This window comes from Bicyclus anynana, chromosome 9 (genome assembly GCF_947172395.1).
Source record: "Bicyclus anynana chromosome 9, ilBicAnyn1.1, whole genome shotgun sequence".
Lineage (NCBI taxonomy): Eukaryota > Metazoa > Arthropoda > Insecta > Lepidoptera > Nymphalidae > Bicyclus > Bicyclus anynana.
Window position 1 is genome coordinate 13,186,969 of NC_069091.1, and position 11,257 is coordinate 13,198,225.

Here is an 11,257-nt window from a genome sequence, read left to right on the forward strand (position 1 = left end):
GTAATCCACTTCTGAATCTGCTAAAAATATTTTATTACAGGTACTTATATAATATAACGTACTTTATTTTATAATATTCATCATAATTATAATATAATTTATGTTCATAAATACGAGTATATGAATAATACGTTATTGTTTAAATTCTAAATATGGTTTTTATTATGTATTATGTATTATAATATGCCTGCATGTTTAATATGTATTTTAGTGTAGTTATTTGTATGTATATTGTATGGATTATGTATTAAGAACACACCACCTACAGATTAATGTTCTAATTTTTTCCTAAGCCTAACATCGCATAATCAGAATACAAAAATGAGGTTGCATATTAGAGATCGCTACGAAGCGATATAACCGCATTTTGTATTCTACTGTATTTTGTTATGTTTCTTTTTCGCTTGTATTCTGTATGATCTATATATCTATACATACTTATAATAAAACTGATCAAATTCTATATAATAATTCGTAATACTTCCTTCTATTCTAAATCCTTTTCTGTTAAAGCTGCTCGGCTCTGGAATTCATTGCCCTTAGACACTCGGCGTGTCCAATCTCTAACCTCTTTCAAACGGCTGGTGAACATGCACTTTTTTCCTCCCTGCTCTTTTAATATAGGTAACTTATTAATCCAAATTACGCTTGTATGTGTATGTTTTATTTATTAATTATTTTTGAATTATTTTGTTTATTTTTCTTTTGTGTTTTCCCTTAGATGCCGTCTTGTTTTTATGTTTTGCAGGTTTTCATGTATGTATGTGTGTTTGTATGTATGTATGTATATATGTATTTCTTTGTATATATGTATGATGTAGTTAAGTATAGTCTGTTTGTATTATTATTATGTAGTATTGCATATTATTTATGTATTTAAATTTCTTAACTTTTCTTATTTTTTGTGTGCGTATACCCGAATCGGTGCTTATGTTTTTTTTTTCTCTTCCACAGTGGTTGTCTGGAAGAGATCGCTCTTTAGCGATAAGACCGCCATTTGTACATTAGTTTCTAAGTGTTATTATAAGTTATTGATTATTTTTGTTTTTAATGTACAATAAAGTATATTTCTTCTTCTTCTTCTTCTTCTAATTTGAAATTTGAGATTTTACATAAACGATTTGTAACACCAAACTTTACAGTGGCATAAGGTCTACTAGCGCCATCTAGAATATATAATAAAACTGTAAAAGGTCAAATTCTGTAAAATAAATACCACCTACGACCCAGCGCGCTACCGACAGAAGACAGCAGCAGGCAACTTCCAGCCAGGCTGCACCTAGTACTCTGATCCCGCCAGCAAACCCGCCCACGGAAAGGGGAAAGGCGCCGCGCAGCAGACGCGGACGCAGAGGCGGCCGTCGTCACCAAACAGAGCCTGCAGCGGCATCGACCCCCCACCCGCAAGCGGAAGCGGCGGAAGTACCTACAGTACCGGCTGAACCACCTTCACGGCCAGTCCCAGAACCGGACAGACCTGCTCAACCGGACAGACCTGCTCAACCGGACCGTGAAGTGCCCACGACGGAAGCAGAAACAACACCACCAGCTCCATCAACCTCCAGACCACAGGGCGTTGGCGAACCACATGCGGCGTCGACCTCAGCCCCCAAACCACAACGCCCCACTCACAGGAGAACAAGAATGGGGCCACAACCAACAACCTCAACCGAGACTCCACCTCAAGCCCCACCATCAGCCCCCCCCACGAACCAGGGGGAAGCCACGCCCACCCTGGACCTATCAGCCATAGTCCGGGTGGTAGTGGAAGCGCTGATGGCCGGGCTGACCGTATACCTCCAGGGCCAGGGACCGGTGGCGGCCATTCAGACAGGAATGGCAGCCTTACTCCGTCACATCACCAACTAAGAGTAATCTATTGGAACCCAGGCGGCATTAAGGGCCGTATCAGAGAGCTCATCACAATCACCCAGTTGCAGGACGCTCATGTCGTCCTCCTGGGAGAAACGAAGCTCTACAACAACTTCGAGCTTCGTGTCCCCAACTTCTTCGTGTACCGTCGCGACGAAGTCTCCCCCAGAGGAAATGCCTATAGAGGCACGGCGGCTCTGGTGAGGAGAGACTTAGTGCACGAGGAACTGGATCATACTCCGTACCGATCCCTACGTACACAAGGAGTACGGATCCAGATTGGAGAAAAAGAACTCCACCTGTATGCCGCCTACAAACCACCGAATGAAGAGTACCACGGCATGGACGTCCAGGCACTGCTGGAACCACAACGCCCTACACTGGTCGTAGGTGACCTTAACGCGAAACACCCGGCCTGGGGATCGCGAATCATAAATACGGCTGGAAGGGCGCTCCTGGAAGACAGCGAGAATCGCCAGTTTGGGGTGTTGGCTCCATCATCGCCGACCAACATCCCAACAGATCCCAACAGGCAGCCCGACATACTAGACATCGTGCTGCACCACAGGATTGACCACCCGCTCAGTGTCGACGTCATATATAACGCCGACACGGAACACCAACCAATTATGGTCACGCTCAATCTCCAGCGCGACTGCACGATACCGAGAACCCCCAGGACCTCAACAGACTGGGAGAAATATGCAGACGCGCTGTCGAAGCTAGAGCTCACAGGCCCTTTCACGACCCCGCTAGAGGTCGACCGAGCTACGGAAACCCTGACGGAGGCCATCAAAACCGCCAAGGACGAAGCCACGTCGACCCCCCGCCACCCCGGCCGTCGAGACCTGCTGCCGAGCTCGCTTCGGCGCATGTTCGAAGACAAACGCGCCCTACGAAAACTGTGGGCGCGAACTCGCTGCCCGAGAGTGAAGCGCAACCTCAACCACCTTGCGGAGAAGATAGTGATAGCTTTGGAGAACCACGCCGCCGATGACTGGGACAAACAAATCGACGCGGCGTCGGAGTCCGAAACTTCACTGCACCATCTCTGCAAGACGCTTACCAAAACGACCTCACCCGTCTACCCGCTGCTCGACAGCGAGGGAAGACGAAGATACTCCGCCAAAGATAGATCGGAAATTCTGGCGGAGTATATGGAACACCAGTTCAATCCGAACCCACCGGCCACAGACCCTACAACAACCGAGCACATTGCAGCGATCGAACACCAAATTGAAGAGTTCCTCACAACCCAACCTCTACCGCTCCGGGGCGACTATTTCATCTCCCCGTCTGAACTGAGGAAAGCCGTCTCCCAACTACCCAAAAGGAAGGCGGCGGGTTATGATGGAATTCCGATCGCCGCAATCCAACAGCTGCCAAGAAGAGGCCTTGTAGCTCTCACGAGACTCTTCAACGGAGTACTTCGCACCGGGCACTTTCCCGAAATATGGAAACGAGGAAAGGTTGTCACCATCCCGAAACCAGGAAAGGATCGTCGTCTCCCAGGAAGCTACCGTCCGATCACACTTCTGCCACACATCGCCAAGCTGTTCGAGCGTCTGCTGCTGCGAAGGCTGTCTCCCCACATTCAACTGCGAAATGAGCAGTTCGGCTTTCGCAGCAACCATTCTACGACGCTCCAGCTGGCTCGAGGACTTCACTTCATCGCCAGTGAGAAGAACAAAGGGCACTGCACCGTTGGAGTCTTCCTCGACATAGAGAAAGCCTTCGACCGGGTGTGGCATGCCGGCCTCCTGGCGAAGCTGTTGAAGAACACCACCGTGCCACCAGCACTAGTGCGGCTAGTGGCTTCCTTCCTGGAGGGCAGAACATTCCACATTGCCGTAGAGGGCGCAGAGTCCCAGCCACGTCCGATACGCGCCGGAGTACCACAAGGCAGCTGCTTATCGCCAAGCCTGTACGCCCTATATACAGATGACATCCCTACCCTCGCCGGTCACCTGCGCGAGGGGGAGGAAGACGTACTGTTACCACTATTTGCTGATGACAGTGCGTACTTCGCGTCGTCCTATCACCAGATCATCGCCACCAACCGCATACAGCGTCTGCTGGATTTGCTCCCGGAATGGCTGGACAAATGGAGAATGGCCGTCAACGTGGGGAAGACGGCCGCCATAGCGTTCGGCATCCGGATCCCGCTGCGGACACTTCAATTACGAGGGCAGGACATGATACACATGGTGAACCACGCCGTGTGTCAGGCGGCGGCGGCCAAGTCGATGCTGTACCAGGTGCTAACCTCCCGACTACCACTGAGGGCCAAGTTGAAGATTTTCAACACTTATGTCCGCTCGCGTCTTACGTACGCGGCACCGGCCTGGTACGCGCTGTGCTCCGCGCACCAGAAAAACCGGATGCAAATCCAGCAGAACAAGTGTCTGCGCCTTGCCACGGGAGCTCCGAGATACGTCAGAAATGATGTCATCCACCGTGACACGAAGACGCCCACCGTGGAGGAATTCGTCCGTGACCTAGCATGCCGCATGTTCGCGCGCGCAGACCACGGACCGAATTTACACCTCCGCGACATCGCACCACACTGCGACAGGCCACAGAACGGGCGTCCCCTACCTCGGGAGCTCCTCCAAGCGGCCGACCCTGCAGGCGCAGGTACTTACGGTGACGACGAGGACGACGCAACCACCGGACATGACACCGTCCTTGCGCAGGATAGCGACGACATCGCAGTCCGCGCAGGGACCCCCATTGAACCCGGCGCTGCCCCGACGCAGGATAGCGAGGAATCGCAGTCCGCGCGGGGCCAACGGGTCCAAAGCCCAATCCCCTAGGCTGAAAAGCCTCAACCCCGGGAGGGGTTGGAAGAAACCACCGGGGGAGAAAGTTCCCCCGCGACATGCCCGGGTAAGGAGGCATTGCCTCGAGGCCCGTACCCCCGCCCCGTGTACCACGGGTCGGAGAAGACCCGACGTCTCTCTGTAAAATAAAATCAAAAGGGGGTGAAATAATGGTTGAAAGTTTGTATGAAAAGTCCTCCATTTTTATAGTAACAAATAAAAATTGTTCATCAATCATGAAAAAAATACGAAATTGAATGTGATTCAAGAATTTTCAATATTCAATCCCTGAAGGGTTGAAAGTTGAAATTTGTGAAAAAATAAATATCAACCATTTTTCAAGTTATTGTTAAAAAATGGTCTACAAACGGTCTACAAATGGTCTACAAAAATGGTATACAAATTACACCCTTATGGGGTGAAATTTTCGAAGTTCTTAAATAAGGGTTGAATTTTTTTTATGAATGTTCGTCATTTCTCAAATTATGTTTAGGGTAATAGATACATTGACTATCGTTAGAAATAGAAAGGCTTGAAAAGCACATAAAACGCGAGGCCTCCGTCCGTTCAGGTTTGGAGTTCTGTTTTTGTATTTTTGCACAGTGGTGAGGCCTTTGACCGTGGCTGGGCACTTTACCCGAGCATATAAAACGCGCTACTTCTGGCCACACACCGAATTGTACACTGGCTTTCGGCCGGAGGTCTGTGACAGGGCCTCCATCCGTGGCTTCGGCTGGGCATTTTACCCATGCACATAAAACGCGCGGCCTCCGGCCGTTCATGTTTGGAGTTCTATGTTTGTAAAATGATTAGTGGACTATTTATTAAATAAAAAAATGCGAATAGATAAATAATAAAGTGTACATCGATTTTCACGCGGACGAAGTCGCGGGCATCTGCTAGTGTACAAATAAAGATTAATAAAAAAAAAGTTGATGTGCCCTCCTTGCAGAACAATAATGCTGATCATCGAGCGAACGGCATTTCGGCAAATCAATAATGCGAAATAGCAGTTTAAAATGTCTGCAGCGTACCTATTGAGAGTGGAATTTATAACTTTGCTCTTGTCGTCTATTTTATTTACACCGGTGACTATTTCGGTGGTATTTTATCATATTTTATTAATTTAGCATATACCAACAACTTCGTCCATATAAAATGATAATGAGATATTTTTCAGATTACTTTATTCCTACGACCGATCTCGATGTAAAAAAGGCTAAGGTTATTTTTGCCCACAATACATTATACACAAGTTTAATACAAGTATCCATCAGTATTGGAAAATCTGAGATTTTAGGTTTTTTAGGGAGGAAATTTATATTTTAGAATTTAAACTATTGTGAGTGGTATTCATATTAATTGGTTATGAAACACGGCTAAAACTCACGTGATATAGGGTCGGAGTATGCCCAACTAGTTTTGAACCCATACGGGGCCATTACTCATGAGCTGGTTCTTGCAATGCGGCGCGATCCAAACTGATCAGTTTGGGTTGTGAATGACCAAAACAATGAATTTGTCACGAGCCTCAGATAGTTAGGCCTCTGCTTTCAGCTTTGTCATAATTAACAAATTTCTTATTACTAATTGCCTGTGGCAATGTGCGACCAGTTTTAATGTTAAGAGTGATTTAATTTATCCGTGCCTCCAGTGGCATGATGCCAATTACGTGAATGACAAATTGAAAGCTCCGATTAAGGACACAATTACGCCCGCCGCCCATTGTGATAAATTCGTACTTCATAATTCACTGTAATAAAGAAAATAGAATGAAAAATTCTTTACCAAAATCAGATATACCGATGCGGGTCCACACAGATCCGAGAAATTCTGCCAACGCTCGTTTTAATTCTACCGTTGCATATTGCAATTTAATAAGTGTTTTCGAGTTAACATCTCGTGAGAATGCTTCACATTATCAAGAGAAGAGGCAAGAGTTTTTGAAAGTTGCTTAAAAATCTTGTATTTTAAAAGGTTTTAATAATTGAACTGAAGCAAATTCATAGTGAGCTTTATAACTTTTGTCTAGTAGCCTAAGAAATCGGAGCACCTAAATACGTTGAAAGGCAGATCATCTCCTAAGCAAACACGTCTCAACATAGATATATAGATCGCACACAGATACATATAAGTGAAATAAAAACAAATTAGGAAGAGATCAGCATACAAAAGGCGGCCTTATCGCTAAGTAGTGATTTCTTCCAGGCAACCTTCGGCTTAGGAAAACTAAAGAACATAGATCTCTTTGCTGTCTTTTTTTTCCGAATTAGAAACGAACTTCACCCATGACGTGTTCTTGAATGACGTGTTAGAAATAAAAAGAAATCCAGCTGGGCAATTCACTAACACAATAATGTCTATAATTTACATCAAATCAACAACATGCCCTTTCGTATTCCGGGTAGGTACCTTGCCTACCTAGTTATCCACATATTTTATGCGCTGGTATTGAAAACAATTTACATATTGTAGCCTAACAATTTACATATTTTAATCTACTTCGCGGTTAAACTTACCTTACCTTATCAGCCGATAGACGTCCACTGCTGGACATAGGCCTCTTGCATGGACCTCCAAGCACAACGATCTCGAGCCGCCAGCATCCAGCGGCTCCCTGCAACCCGCTTAATATCCTCGGTCCACCTAGTGGGGGGTCGCCCAACACTGCGCTTTCCGGTGCGGGGTCGCCATTCCAGCACCTTGGGGCCCCAACGTCCATCGGCTCTTCGAACTATGTGGCCCGCCCATTGCCACTTCAGCTTCGCGACTCGCTGAGCTATGTCAGTGACTTTGGTTCGTCTGCGGATCTCCTCATTCCTGATTCGATCACGCAGAGAAACTCCAAGCATAGCTCGCTGAGTGACTTTGAGCCTTCTAATAAGGCCCATAGTCAGCGACCAAGTCTCGGATCCGTATGTCATCACTGGCAACACGCACTGATCGAAAACTTTCGTCTTCGCGGTTAAACTACCGAACATAAATCGGAGAGTTATTATTGCGGGTTCGATTCCCGCCATTGGAGTAATTGTCGTACACACACTTACGTGCTCTCCGAGGCACGCGACTGTGACTATAATGTTACATTCCAGATCTAGTTTGCTATTGACAATTTTCTTGAAAGAAAATTCACAATGACTTTGGCTTTACCCCGGACTCCAACCTTGGACTTTTATCCGTAGCCGAACCATAGAAGTGGAATAGTTTTAAACTTACCAGAATCATACGAAGTCCATGCAGTCAGCGTATGAACACGCTGTATAAATTCTTATCAGAAACAGAAAGCCTCCTAGTTTTCTGTTATCTTTCGCTAACAATTCAAACCAAAGCACAATGTTTACATTAATCCGTATAACAGATTAGTGTAGGCATTATTACAGTCATCGTTGCCAGGTGGCCATTTATTTATCCTTCTTTTTATTCAGGGCCCGTTCCATGGGCGGGCGGAGCGTTTCCTTATAGATCGCAGGGCGCGCGATCAGTTTGTATCCAAGTGCCGTCTCGCGCGGACGTGTTGCACTAACCTCGTAAAGCGAAAACGAGACGCACATACGTGACCGATAACGCTAGAGAAGGACAACAACCCCGTTTTCAACAGGTCGTTATTGTTACTTCACTAAATGGTGATATCGTAATAATTCTCACTTCAGGCTCTTTATTTTATGGCCCGTTCAAACTTTTTTTACTTACACGTACTGTTATATTGTTTTGCGTGTTCTTAAGTTAGTGTGGCGGTGTGGTTTTACGATGCCTTTATAGTTTGTGTTGTGTTTGCCTGATGGAATGCCTTTTCCTGTAAAGATAAGCCTGTTTATCGGTGGAAAAAATATTATTTTATCGGTTTATCAGTCGTAAGTGGTTTTTATTACAATAAATTATAACTTTAAACTTCCAAAATGCATGCTCATAAGCTTTTAATGTAGTGTGGTTACACTATCAATAGTGTGTTTTAAAGCATCTTTTGCATTTTTTTTTTTACTTACTTATTTTTTTTTCGTCCGCGTGCTTTACAAATCCCGCGGGAACCATGGATTTTTCCGGGATGAAAAGTAGCCTATGTATTGATCCAGAGTAAAATCTATTTCCATGCCAAATTTCAGCCAAATCGCTTCAGTAGCCGCAGCGTAAAAGAGGAACAAACATACTTACACACTTGCGCACTTACGCACAAACTTTCGCCTTTCTAATATTAGTGTGATATCCACCTGTAGATAAATATAAAATATCCTTTAGCTTATTATTATGTATGATCAAAGCAGTGGCGTAGCGTGCCTTAGAGGGGCCCTGTATCAAAATTAGTTGGGGGACCAAATAGACGAGCGGAAAATCCCGAAAAATCTGTTTAGTTTTTGATTTACTCTACCTATCTCTTTCACTGCAAAGTATTGTTTTTTTTATTTTTGTAATTTCTGCAGCTTTTTCATGTTTTTTTTTTCCCGGGAAGCACCACTAGATTAAGATTATAGATTACTTTTTACAAATTTTTGCTTTCACAGGTAAGGGGCTCCTGTAATCCGGGGGCCCCTTATCATTGATACGGCTGATATAGCGGTAGTTACTAACGCTTCTGGATCAAATCCTCTGAAAAGACCTGCGTCTGTAACAGCTGAAAGCTTATCAAATGTTAACAGTCAGTCAGTGGTTTTTGAAAACTAAATGACAGAGGATATTACTCGTATGATATTATACTATCGAATACCCGCGACACGTAAAATTCAGTTTTTCATGAACCATGGATTTTTCGGAATAAAAAGTAGCCTATACGTAGCTCAACAACCTCCTCTATCCTCCAGTGAAAGTCCCGGTTAAAGCGGTTTAGCCATTTCAAAGATTAGCCCGGACAATCAGAAAGACAGATAGACAAGATTTTTAAAAAAGCTTTTTGTGGTTTGTTTACATATAAAAATTTGAGGAAACATAGTTATCTTGAAATCACAAACGGACACTTGAATTGTATTTATGTGTACCTATGTATTGAGTAAGAATAAATTATAAAAATATTACGTTTTATTCTTGGACTATTGATGTTGCGAGTCGATTTTCATTTTGGCTTTTAGTAGCTTTAGTAGACAAATCTCATCTAATGAAGTAGGTACCTATTACTTAAACATGCTTAGTTCTCGAAGCATCATTAAAATGTTCCACTCTGTTTACACGGTTTTCTGTTTAAATCCTATATCCACTTACTATCAGCTGGCCCTTCGACTTGACACCCACATGTAAGTCCGGCCGCTCAGAGATTGCATTGCTGACACTTGTCACAGTCACCTTTTTATATTTGTTAATTAATTACTTGTTAATAATTCTAGCCTAAAATTAATACGTTTATTGTAAGTTGGCACAATTATCCAATTTTTAATGTTATTACTTAATATTAAGTCTTAAAAAAGTTATTTAAATATCTCATTGACATTGACATTGTCAGGTGTCAAAACGCAATCTCTTTATTCATTGATTTTATTACTTGTGCGTTGAAATGTTTCCTGTTTCAATAATATCGCTCAACTACGTCTCAACTCAATAATTAAATTGGCACCGTAAGTTGGATTTAGAGGACTAATTTTCCCTATCCATTTATTTAAATGAATACCACAGCTAACTCCGTTAAGCAATTTCCTACAGACCTTCAGTATCTGATATGCCACGGGAGAGTTTAGGTTCCACCAATCACATTACCAGAAGGTAAAGTAATTTGATTGGTGGAATTCACTGAGCTTCAATAATGGGTTTATCTAATGTAATTTATTATTTTGCTTTCTTTACTAAATAGATAATATAAGTACTTTAGCACTGTTTGTACTAAATTTCGCGATGAGTTTTGGTAAGTTAAGTGTATTTGAAACACTTTGAGTTTTGTTAAGTTAAGTGAATTTGACCTCACTCACGCAATTTGCAATGATTGTCTTCTGATTTTTCGATTACTTGTCGTTAACCAAAAACTTTAAACAAAAACAAAGTCAATTTAAAAAGAACTACAGAGAAATACAAATAATTAGAATAATTAAGGCAAGAATAAACGTCTTAGAGATTTTTATCTACAAACCCTTATCAAGAATGACGTCTTACATACTTCCACATTTTTAAACGTGACACATACTTATTCCTAGCTTTTTAAATACGTATTATAAAACATTCCTACGAATTGAGAACCTCCTCCTTTTTTTGAAGTCGGTTAAAAATTTATATTTTCGGAGTAAATATTATCTTTGTAAATAAGTCTTTGGTTAGTAGATCTGAAATTGTGTCCCTTATACCCCAACTTTATATTACGACGCGACGTAGCCAAATTTAATCGTTGATAAATATTATAAGTAACCATCTCGTTATATCGAGAAAGTCTCACCACTACGATCGAATCGTTGACGACCGCGTGGCGCAGTGGGTAGTGACCCTGCTTTCTGCATCCACGGCCGTGGGTTCGATTCCCACAACTGGAAAATATTTGTGTGATGAGCATGGGTGTTTTCCAGTGTCTGTGTGTATTTATACATTATATAAGTATTTATATGTAGTATATAATTGTATATTAATATTATAATATCAACTATCTTAGCACCCATAAC